At 41.1% G+C, this 12,071-nt stretch overlaps 1 protein-coding gene across 2 annotated transcripts in view; it reads left to right on the top strand.

Moving 5' to 3' along the window:
- ADGRD1 (adhesion G protein-coupled receptor D1) overlaps window positions 1-12,071 on the top strand; it is an 843,751-nt gene that overhangs the window by 474,074 nt on the left and 357,606 nt on the right. The gene's annotated exons all lie outside the window — the stretch shown is intronic.

Genomic DNA, 12,071 nt, shown 5'->3' with positions numbered 1-12,071 from the left:
TGTAAAAATGTCACTGGCAGTGAAGGAGTTAACCACTAGGGGGTGGGGGAGGGGTTAAGTGTGTCCTGGGGAGTAATTCTAACTGTGGGGGTTTGGACTAGCAGTGACACGACACTGATCACTGCTCCTGATGACAAGGAGCAGACGATCAGTGTCCTGTCACCAGGCAGAACGGGGAGATGCTGTGTTTACATCGGCAACTCCCTGTTCTTCAGCTCCTTGACACGATCGCGGGCACTTAGCGGACATAGAGTCCCGCGGGCACAGAGACGGAGCTTGCGGCAGGTACGTGCGCTCGGTGGGAAATTCAAAGTAATGCATGGGTACGTTACTTTGCCCAGCCGTGCCATTTTGCCAATGTATATCCACAGGAGTTGGTTGGCAAGCGGTTAATACCGTGTTTTGCCCCCTTTAACATCAAAGACAGCTTGAAGTCTTTTGTGGTATTTGTGGATGAGGCTCTTTATCTTCTCAGATGGTAAAACTGCCAAATCCTCTTGGCAAAAAGCCAAGCATGAACTGCAGGTCTGAGATCTCCCAAGAGTGGCTCAATGATATTGAAGTAAGGAGACTGAGACGGCCACTCCAGAACCTTCACTTTATTCTGCTGTAGCCAATGACAGGTCGACTTGGCCTTGTGTTTTCGATCTTGTCATGTTGGAATGTCCATGTATGTCCTATGTGCAGCTTCCTGGCTGATAAATGCAAGTTTTCCTCCAGTATTTTTTTATATATATTGCATTCATCTTGCCATCAATTTTGACCAAATTTCCTGTGCCTTTGTAACTCACACATTCCAAAAACATCAGTGATCATCCTCCAAGTTTCACAGTAGGAATGGTGTACCTTTCATCATAGGCCTTATTGACTTCTCTCCAAATGTAGTGTAGCGCTACCCCCTGAGGAGCCACTTAATGTATGTTTGGTTATGCACCCTGTCTCTCAACCCCTCTGGCACACTTGCTTGGTAATATTAATGTGAGACACAGTAATAGAGAGAAAACACAGTAATGATAAACCATGAAGTATATTTACTTCACCAGCTGTGGTAGTAAATAGAGACTCACGCACAATATCAATGAACCACTCAGAAAGTTTACTAAAGTTTACTAAAGTGGATATTAACCTCCCTGGCAGTATGATTCAGTCTGGAATTAGGTGCTGAAAGCGGTACAATTAATTTGCATGGAAATGTGGCGTTTTATTTTGTAGTCCTGTAATTTTTAAGAATAACGCTCTTAAATCTCTTCAAACCAGAGTCTAGCAGACATCCCGGGTATGATAAAGTTTATAATATAATAAAGAATTATAAAAATTATTCAATAATGTAATCAAATCCTAAAACACTGAAAAAGGGACACTTTCTGGTTGCTATGAACAATCTCCAAATTCCAGGCAGAAAAAAACAGTATTTATAATATAAAAGTGCATGCAGGGCACTGCACAGACCACTAGGGACAAAGGGGGTGTGTATTTTTTTAATACAGCGCTGTAATCTGTAAGATTACAGTGCTGTGTGTGTTTTGTGTGTTTTTACTTTTTTGAATTTGCCGCCGTTCTCCGCTCCCATGCGCCGTAACGTCGCAGGGAACGGAGCTTGGCGGCAGTCGGCACTGTGAATCCAGCGGAGGACAACTCGATCACACAGCGCGGGGGACATCGCTGGATCCAGGGGACAAGGTAAGTAAGTCTCACTGTGTCCTTCCCTGCATCCAGCGGTGCGATCCCGAGCCTGGCTCGGGGTTACCGCTCCTGCTAGTAAATTCCCAACCTGAGACAGACTCGGGATTACCGCTAGGGAGGTTAAACACACATGCTCCAAAACCTATATTAAAGACTTTCTCACTGAGGCCTCAATACACACACCAAATTGCAATATAATGCTACCTACATTCAATACAATGTAATATTTAACCTGTACTCAAGGGCTCCCCTTAGGTTGTAATTCAGTGTTTAAACTACAAAATAGAACCATGATGCTTTTCAGATGATGATAACAGTTCCTTGACTCCAGATATCTTCAGCTAACCTGTAGTTTAAACTGCAGTATTTGTAATCCAACAGGGCAAAAGAGAGAACGCAAACTGATTTTACAGCACAGGGAATAACAAACCCTAGAGTTTTGCTGTATGGCCTGTGAATAAGAAGAATCACTTCTGTGGAACTACAAGTCTCACCAGCAGTCTTTAAAATAACTCACTCAGTCTTAGCCCATGGCTACATACGATTTATCTGAGTTTCTTGCACCATGAACAAGGTCTGTGTACTGACGAATTGACTGTTCTTATGTTCTCTCATATCCCGACATAGTAGTTTTGCTGTTTATGTTGAAGCTTGGTGGGGGGTCTTCCCCCCCCTACTAGATCTCATTCTGTGGAATTCATTATTCTCCTTGTTCTAACCTGAAGAGAGCTAACGTAATACCCTCAGCTATGTATGCTTTGTGACTTTTGAGTTATGCTTTCTTTATTTTTGTTTTTGTCTTTTATCCCTGTTAAATTGATGTCATGCGCTGTATCTACAGCCTCGAATGTGTCTGACTGTAACCTTTGTCCTTATGTTTCTACTTAATAAAAAATTTGAACACAAAATAACTCACTCAGAAACTCAGAGAGATTGTCTGGACTGCCCCATCCCGCCCTGCCTATCCAGAGAGAGAGAATGTAGGGAGGTGGGGCAGACACTGAAAAATGAAGTCAGCTGACCAGCTGACACCAATCGAGTCAAGGGGAGGGTCTCTCTCTCTCTCCCCATGAGGAAAGGCATCCCTAGAGGCATTCAAGTAAGTGACTGTCTGATGATTTGAATTGCAGTGCAATCAATCCATCCCAAGTCCTCCACCACCTCTGCTTCTTACTGATCCCATTCCTACCCACCCACCATCACTTCTACAACAGAGGTGATGGGGGGGAATAGGGTAGGGATGAGATCAGTTGTGGTAGGGTTGGGATCAGTAAGAGGCAGAGGTGGTGGTGGGAGAGGATGGCACCACCACTGCTGCCACCCCCCAAGTACACTGCCGCTGCCACCCCCCTAAGTACCACCACTGCCACCCCCAAGTACTGTACACCACCACCACTGCCCCCCCCCCAAGTACCACCGCTGCCACCCCCTCAAGTACCACCGCTGCCGCCCCTGTCACAGTTACTTTGCTGAGTAACTAATTACTTTTCCAATGTAGTAACTGAGTTACCAACGCAATTACTTTTTGGGAGAAGTAATTTGTAACTTAACTAATTACTTTTTTAAAGTAAGATGACCAACACTGCATGAGTGTAAGAGAAGTTTTTGTGCTATCATTATTATTATACAGGATTTATATAGCGCCAACAGTTTACGCAGCGATTTACAACATTAACATTCAATCTCATTCATAGTCTCTGAAAAATGGCCAAGAAATCATGCATTCTGCCACGGTATGTAAACTTATGAGCACAACTGTATCTTTAAAAACATGCTTTCCCGACCTCCTCACGCTGATATACGTTGGCAGAAGGGCACATACAGGCAGAATCATGTACCTGTACGTTGCACCTTAAAGAGGTGGCGGGGGCGTGCACCGCCGGGGTCGCTCTCGCACGCCCGCGGGAAGCTCCATGAGTCAGGTCGTGGGTTCCACGGACTCGATCACCGTGGAGATACCCTCGATCGCTTCACGGAGAGGAAGAACGGGGAGATGCTAAAGTAAACAAGCATCTCCCTGTTTTGCCTAGCAACAGTGACACTGATCTCTGCTCCCTGTGATTGGAGCAGAGATCAGTGATGTGTAAAACACAGCCATGCCCCCCACAGTTAGCAACAGGCCCCTAGGACACACTTAACAGCAAAAAGTAAAAAATAATGTGTTTTTTTTCAAAATTGTCGCTCTTTTTTATTGTTTATTGCGCAAAAAATGAAAACCGCAGGGGTGATCAAATACCACCAAAAGAAAGCTCTATTTGTGGGGAAAAAAGGACGTCAATTTTGTTTGGGAGCCACGTTGCAGGACCACGCAATTGTCAGTTAAAGGGCGCAGTGCCGAATCGCAAAAAGTTCTCTGGTCAGGAAGGGGGTAAATTTTTCCGGGACTGAAGTGGTTAAAGTGACACTAAACTCTAGTTTAAAATTTGAGTATGTAATCGTAACTTAAAATACCTCCTACTGCATTTGCAGAAAAATAGTCTATCACCTTTTTAATGTCAATTTATGGCAAATTTCAGTCTGTTAGATTTGCTTTTCAAACCAACAATAGTGCCAAATAGGTATGAACTGCAAACATGATAATTACTGGATATCAAAAAGCAGGTGCCAAGTGTTCCAGTGTCCTATGTAGAGGTGGATTGAGTAAATTGGCTGCTGAAGCTGTAATGAGCAGTTTGGCTGTGCTCAGCAGTAGGCTGGTGATTGTAGCAGCTGTAGAAAGGTTCACAAGTTAGTTTTCAGAGTTTTTACTTTTCTGTACTTTTCTGCTGGGATCTCAGAGGGAGCCATAATACCCAATAATAAACAGCAGGAATAAAGGGTTGGATCAGGGTCTGAACTCTGATGGGCTTGGGGTAGATTAATATTACTTTGAGCTTTGAGCTGTAATCATACTTGTCCTTGCCTACTGACTAATCCAGCAGCTACTCCTAAATTACTGTTAACCCTGATATTGCATGTTTTGGTAGAAATGTTCAATCTCCAAAAAATGTGTATTTAGCTATATACATATACTTTACTGATGACTGCTGCTGATGGAGCAGTGAAATGCTGTGTGAAATGCTGTTCTTTTACCACGTTTAATTTAAAATTCCTAGACGAAAAAGGGGTCTAATATCCAGGTTTTAACATTTGCATCATTTTCATAAATATGTCTTTCATTGGCAAGATATCACATGCAGCCATGGGTAGGGGATATCCAGAAGGACATATGAAAGTGACGTCTTTGCTGTTTATAGATCAAACAAACAGCAAAGATATCCACCTTGCTCTTCAACCATACAGAGTTACTTGAAAGAGGTAAGAACAAAGTTTATCACTGCAAAGTGTAAAATTTAGATTTATCCCTCCAATTACATTGTGGGAGTCTACTGGGTAAAAAGATGAGGTGGTTTTTGATGATGAGTTTGAGCACTGAGGGAACATAAAACTGGCAAGCAGAATGGTTCAGCTGCAGTATTTCCGAACATACATAAGTCTTTGGTGTGGAAGTCTTAATTAAAGCTGAACTCCAGCCAAATTTTCTTCAGTTTTGAAAAGACTTTGGAAGGGGGAGATCCACTGTTTAAATTAAGATCTGTGCCCCATTGGAAAGATCACTGATCACTTCCTGACAAACTCCAGAAGAGGTCAAGAAGGTAACGGTAAGCCCAATAAAACCAGCAGCTCCATTACCTTTTTAACTTTCTCCAATTAAAACTTTCAATACTTTTTACATTGTGTGCTTACAAAGTAAATTTTTGCAAATTATCAGTCCTTTCCAACTTATTCTGGGACGTTGGCACATTGCTACTAGTGAATCCACAGTGTCACCCTGTGAGGTTACACGTTAAACTCCATTTTCTGTAACAATAAAACCTTTATAGAAAAATCTACACTTACCCAGTCAATGCAAAAAATTTGCTAGATTCCAGCTTTAATTTATATATATATATATATATATATATATATATATATATATATATATATATATATATATATATATCTATATAAATATTTATATATATATATGGAGAATGACAGCAAAAATTAAATTAATGAATGAACTTACTGCCACGGTGCAGAAGATATGACATTATAATCACATAGCAAGTGTAATTAACAGGTTCCTGACCAGCCGACACAGTTTAACAGAGCACAATGGCATGGGAGGGTGAAGCAACATTACAGTGTCATCAGTGATCACCGTATTAGTGTGACGCTGGTTAGTTAGTTATTTTTTTATAGTGTCAGGGTACCCACCGTACATTACCTAATAAAAGGAGGAAATTATTTTTTGACCAGGAACACACCAATTAGTAGTACCACATCCCAGAATTTAATAGTAAGAAAAGGGGAAAATGGGACTTTATAGGTGCAAAATGAATTGTCAAGATAACAAATATAGTGCATAAAAATTATTTTATTTTGAGGAGCAAAATAAAATTAAAAAAGAGATATGCAGATGGCTAGTACAGTTGGTTACAATTTAATCGACACAGCAATGTAAGATGAACTTTCCATGGGCGAAACATGTTGGGAAGTTCATCTTACATTGCTGTGTCGATTAAATTGTAACCAGCTGTACTAGCCGTCTGTATATCTATTTTTTAATTTAATTTTGCTGAAAATAAAGTAATTTTTATACACTATATTTGATATCTTGACAATTAATTTTGCACCTATGAAGTCCCATTTTCTCCTTTCCTTTCTACCTAATAAAAGGTTTAACCCCCTGATCACTGGGTGGGTGATATCAGTTAGGTTTTCGTGTCAGTTAGTGTCTGCGTCACCCCAGGCAGCATCTGAACAGATCAATATCTTTGATCTGATCAGAACTAAAATAGCATCCCCAGTAGTTTATGGTTCCCAAAAACGCAGCGTTAGCAGGATCAGCCCAGATACCTGCTAGCACCTGCATTTAGACCCTCCGCCAGACCAGCCCTGCACAGCCTAACCCATCCAAGTGCAGTATCAATCGATCACTGTCACTTACAAAACACCAAACACATAACTGTAGCATTCGCAGAGTCAGGCCTGATCCCTGCAAACGCTAACAGTTTTTTGGTAGCGTTTGAACTGTCGCTGCCAGTCAGGTGCTCTTTGTTTCCTTTGAGTCTCACTAGTTGTACCAGTAAATTTAGAGGCCAAAATGTCCAATTGAAGGTACACTAGTGAGGAGGCCTACACGTTTCTGAGCATGACAGATGAGAGTGAAGAAGAACTCACCCATCTGTCAGATTCAGGCTCAGAATACGAACCTGTAGACAGCATCGGCACACTGACAGATAGCTCTGACGACGGAGTAGTGGTCCCTGCCAACGTCAGGCGTACCTGACCTCATTCTTCTGCTGCTGTTGAGGTGCAAGAACCACAGAGCTCTCGTATGGAGCAGAGAGCCAGTACTAGTGCCGCTCACCCTTCTGGTGAACTGGCAAGCACCAGCGGCCTAGTACATCCTGGTCATACATCCAGCACTGCAGTAACACTTGGTGACGTGGCGAGTCCCATAAGTGAAGTTCAAGCTGGTGAGGTGACTAGCACAACTAGTGTCCCGCAGCCACCAAGAAGACAAAGACAGGCATGTCGAGCCCATAGTGCCCTTCCTTCTGCATTTGCCAATCTGAATTGGGAGCCCACCACTTCTGCAGCACCTGTACTTCCCCCCATTCACTGGCCAACCCGGAATTCAGGTGGATTTTTATTCGCTGTTTTTCACAGAATTTTTTTAATTTTCAAAACTTTGTGTTAAATCTTTAGTAACGTGATCAGTGCTATATCCAAGGTGATTTATCAGCCATAATATAAATCAGAAAAAAGTGACAAGTCTTAATAAATATAAGTCCATAACCTAGTGCTGTATAGGATCACAAATCATGCGGTGTGCCGGTGTCTCCACACATGCTTCCCCTCTTTTTCCGCACTCACTTTAAGACTTTCCCCTTTAAGGGGTAAACAGCATTCACAACACACTTAGTCTGTATAAATTATGCAGATCCAGGGCTTTTCTCTCCTTCCTCCTTAGCTCATCTTCAATTCAATTTCATATACATAGAAATGCACACTTCCATAGTGCCAATTTCTGAAACAGTAATATCTCGTAATAGCATATTTATAAACATTATTCACATAATAAGATTAAGGAATCCACCAACATTCATGATTTGATATACACATATTGCAAGACAGCATATACACAGGTCTATGGTCTTTCTGAACCCTGTCACAGTAAAAATGGTAAATATGAGCACATATCTTAATGGGCGTGTAATTGAAGTATGTGACAGTTGGTAGCTCAATGCATTTCACAATTTTAAGCCACTCTTCGGGATCAGACATGTGTTGTATCTGCAATGAGAGAGTAGGTTAACTAAGTAAACTAGCTTGTATTAAAATAGGGGAGGATAGATAGAAAACACCCCCCCCCCCCTTCTATTTTAAACAAGATCAATTACAGGTATATGTGCACTTAATGGTGCAATGTTAGGGACCATGAGCCACATGAGGGCATCACTATCAGGAGCTGCGTGGGCATGTTGAGTGGTGGCACCCATCACAGATGACACCTCAGACAGATCCAGGCACACTGAGCACTCCTGGTGTAAACATGGTAAGCATCAGTGATGGGTGAGTCAATAAAGTGAACCAATATTGGGGCTATGTGAGTGAATTAATAATTAAAAGTGAGGGTGGATTGGATAGTAAAGATTGCAAGTGCAAAAATGAAGACTGCTATGGTTGTGACTAAGCAGGAGTGAAGGTGGAAGACTATGATGGAAGGTCACCACCAAGACACCCGAAGGCGGAGGAAGGGAAAGTGGGGGGGCAAGGGGAGGGGGTGGCTCGTGAGGGTCTGATAAATATCTGGTGCTTGAAGGGAGGGAGGAAAGCCAGTCCAATAAAAAAAACATAAAGGCCAATTTGCAAGAGAGCTCAGAGTAACCCAGACCCCACCAGGATGGCTGCCTATAAATACATGCTGCTGCAGACCAACCCCCAACATCACACACAAGCATGGCGGGGGGAGGGGCACAGACACCTGGGCGGTGACACGCGCGGCAGTTCATGCCATCGCAGCCTCACTCAGGTGCTCGTGGAGATGAAAAAGACCCGTCAGTGCCACGAGGACGCCGCACATCCAGCACGTTGGTGTGACGTCAATGCGCATTGATGACACGTCTGCCCACCGAGCCGAAGCATTAAAGATAATACCTAATTAGGAGGGCAAGCAGATTGTCTGGGGAAAGCTAACATAGGACCATTGTTACTAAGTGCATGACTAGTTATTGAAAAGGTAAGACCAGTTAGATGCTACCATGAGCTTCCATCCCTAAATTGATAATCATAAAAAGGGGGGAATTTGGGACTTTGAATAAAACCATGACCGGATATGGTCATGTGCCTCCATCCCTATCATTAAGAGGAAAAGGAGCAAAAATGCAACAAAAAGGGTGGGACTTTATATGAAGCTTGTGATAACAAAATGAATATAATGGTGGATAGTAAAGTATTTAATGATACATAAATACATGTTTGCATAAATTAAATTCCATATACATAGAAATGCACACTTCCATAGTGCCAATTTCTGAAACAGTAATATCTGGTAATAACATATTTATAAACATTAATTACATAATAAGATTAAGGAATCCACCAGCACTCATGATTGGATATACACATATTGCAAGATAGCATCTGCACGGTCTATGGTCTTTCTGATCCCTGTCACAGTAAAAATTGTATATATGAGCACATATCTTAATGGGCAAGTAATTGAAGTACACAACAACTGGTAGCTTGACATGTTTCACGGCTTTAAGCTGCTCTTCGGTAGCAGACATGTGATGTATTTTCAATGGGAGAGTAGGTTAACTAAGTAAACTAGCTCCCCTTCTATTTTAAGCAAGATCACTTACAGGTATATGTGCACTTAATGGTGTGATACCATGGACCATGAGCCACCTGAGGGCATCAGTATCGGGACCAGAGGAAGCATGTTTGCCCCCCCGAGCGTCAAGGAGGCGGGTGGGGGAAGGAATTCCCCCAGTGCGCATTGCAGCTCCCGAACTGAAAGGAGTCCGGGCAACACCACAGTTCAAAAACATGTTGCCATATGCAAAATGATATCATAATACCTAGTAAATATGTAGAAATCGATCACCAAAGTAGAATGTGATTAAAGATAATACCTAATTAGGAGGGCAAGCAGATTGTCTTGGGAAAGCTAACATAGACCATTGTTACTAAAAGCAGGACTAGTTATTGAAAAGGTAAGACCAGTTAGATGCCACCATGAGCATCCATTCCTAAATTGATGATAATCAACATCTATATCTATATAATGTCTTTTGGATGGAGAGTGTTTAAGAAATATATCCACCTTGTTTAATTTTGTGAAATTTTGATCCTCTTGTTGTCAATAACATACGTCACATGTGTGCTTGTACAAGTGATCACCTCTTTGATCTTGTATTCTTTGCCTGTTGTCATGGATCTAAATAAATCTTTTTTCTGAGGTTGTTTTTGGCTCACTCAACAGTAAACATTTTTGTTGACATCTGTAAAATCCTTTTAGGTTTAAAAAAGTCTAACCACTTTGGGGGGTCCAGTACATTGTGGACAGGTCTATTTCTAAGTGTAGGGGATCTTCTATATATATAAACCTGGGCCTTTGGGGGTGTATTTTGCCTAATGTTTTGTCTGATTTCAGGATGGGCCAATGCTATTGCTAATGCTAATTCACTACCCCCTCTACTGATTTATATTGTCTGTTAAACATAGTAAGGAAAGACATTTCCATGTTTCTTGTTTGCTTCTTCTTATCTCTGGGACTCTCTGTTTATCTTCTTCACTTTACTCTTTAGGTTGTCCAAGTCTTCCCTCTGGTATCCCTTTTCTATGAATCTTTGTATCGGGACTCAGGCTAAACTCCATAGTCCTTTTCATCGCAGCAATTCCTATGGATCCTCATAAGTTGCCCTTTTGGTACATTCCCTGTCCATTTTGGATGGTGGCAGCTTTTTGTGGGAATATAGCTATTCCAATCCATTTGTTTGAAGATTTTTTTTTTCCAAGTTTATTATTTTCTTTGTAGATTTGTAGATCGAGCTGATCAATACTGTACTGGCTTCAACTCCCTGTAAAGGAAGGAAGTTAAAGCTTGGAATAGACTCCCAGCAGAGGTAGTGAGTCAGTCAATAGTACCGGTAAGTGGATTTAAACACTCTAGGTACAAACAGAAATCTACACCCAGACAAAAAAGTTGAAAAAATAAATAAATACAAATGTAGAAGACTTTTCTGCCATCACTCTCCTATGTTTCTATGAATAAAAGATAAGAAAGGAAAGTTATATTACTTTGGGTGCCACGTGATTATATTATAGAACTAATAGCATGCAGCAGAGTCATTGGAATAGAGACCAATGGAAAGTCAGTTTTGCTGGTTGGTTATTTTACATGCATCCACTGTTTTTTAAATAGTATTGATTTAGGTTTTATGAATACAAGTTTGTTTGTATGACTTCCTGCACACATACTTCAATGAACTTTAAAATGGTGGGAGCACAGCACATGAGGACACTATAACAATCCAGATATACATTATGCCAGCACTCCAGTTGGAAAACATTTACAAAGGGAGTCTCTGATATAAGATGATTCCTCATGGGGAACAAAACTGCTTGGATGTCAACCATTTCCCGATACAAGCTAGCAACTTGAAATTAAATATGCACAGCAGATTATATGCAGTGTTTTGTCCTGCCTACACTAATCTAAACTTAGCCAGTGACGGGTGCAGCCAGAGATACCAAATAATAGAATATGTGTCAGAAAAACACAACTCAAAAACCTGTGAGACAGACCAAAGTATATGATCCTCTATGAAACTGTAATGAGCCAGATCATTTAATACATGTCTCTGATTTGGAAAGATTTCCCTAATAAAAGGAAATGACCAAATCTTGTCTAGAAATATTTGATGCACAAAAGATGACAATAAATATGGTTCTGTTATTTTGGCAGTTATGGCCTTGTATGATTATTCTCTGCTTATGCAAAGTTGCACTGACATTTCCCAGTCATCTTTGTAGAGTTCAGTGCAAACATTTTTCTTTTTTTCTTTGCCTGGGCTCACCTACATTATCTTCTAGAATATGCAGTTTTTCCTTTGATTCCGCAATTGTTTTTTGTATGTCAGATCACAAAGAGAACACACAAACTCTGTCAACAGAGTATAGTAGATATACTTGTCAACGTTCTACTTATTGTGTCAAGTTAACAATGAGGGATCCGAATGTACAGGCAGTTGGCATTGCAGGTAACAAGAAATTACCTGATTTATCATTGCTGAGCATTACTGTTTGACAGCTCTCTATTGGCCATGATTGAGGAGTAAAATAATACATAA

The sequence above is a fragment of the Lithobates pipiens genome, unplaced genomic scaffold (assembly GCF_037356315.1).
Source record: "Lithobates pipiens isolate NorthernLeopardFrog02 unplaced genomic scaffold, aLitPip1_a1.2 Scaffold_3, whole genome shotgun sequence".
NCBI lineage: Eukaryota > Metazoa > Chordata > Amphibia > Anura > Ranidae > Lithobates > Lithobates pipiens.
The sequence above is the reverse complement of the archived record's forward strand: the minus strand, read 5'-3'. Positions and strand labels throughout refer to the sequence as shown.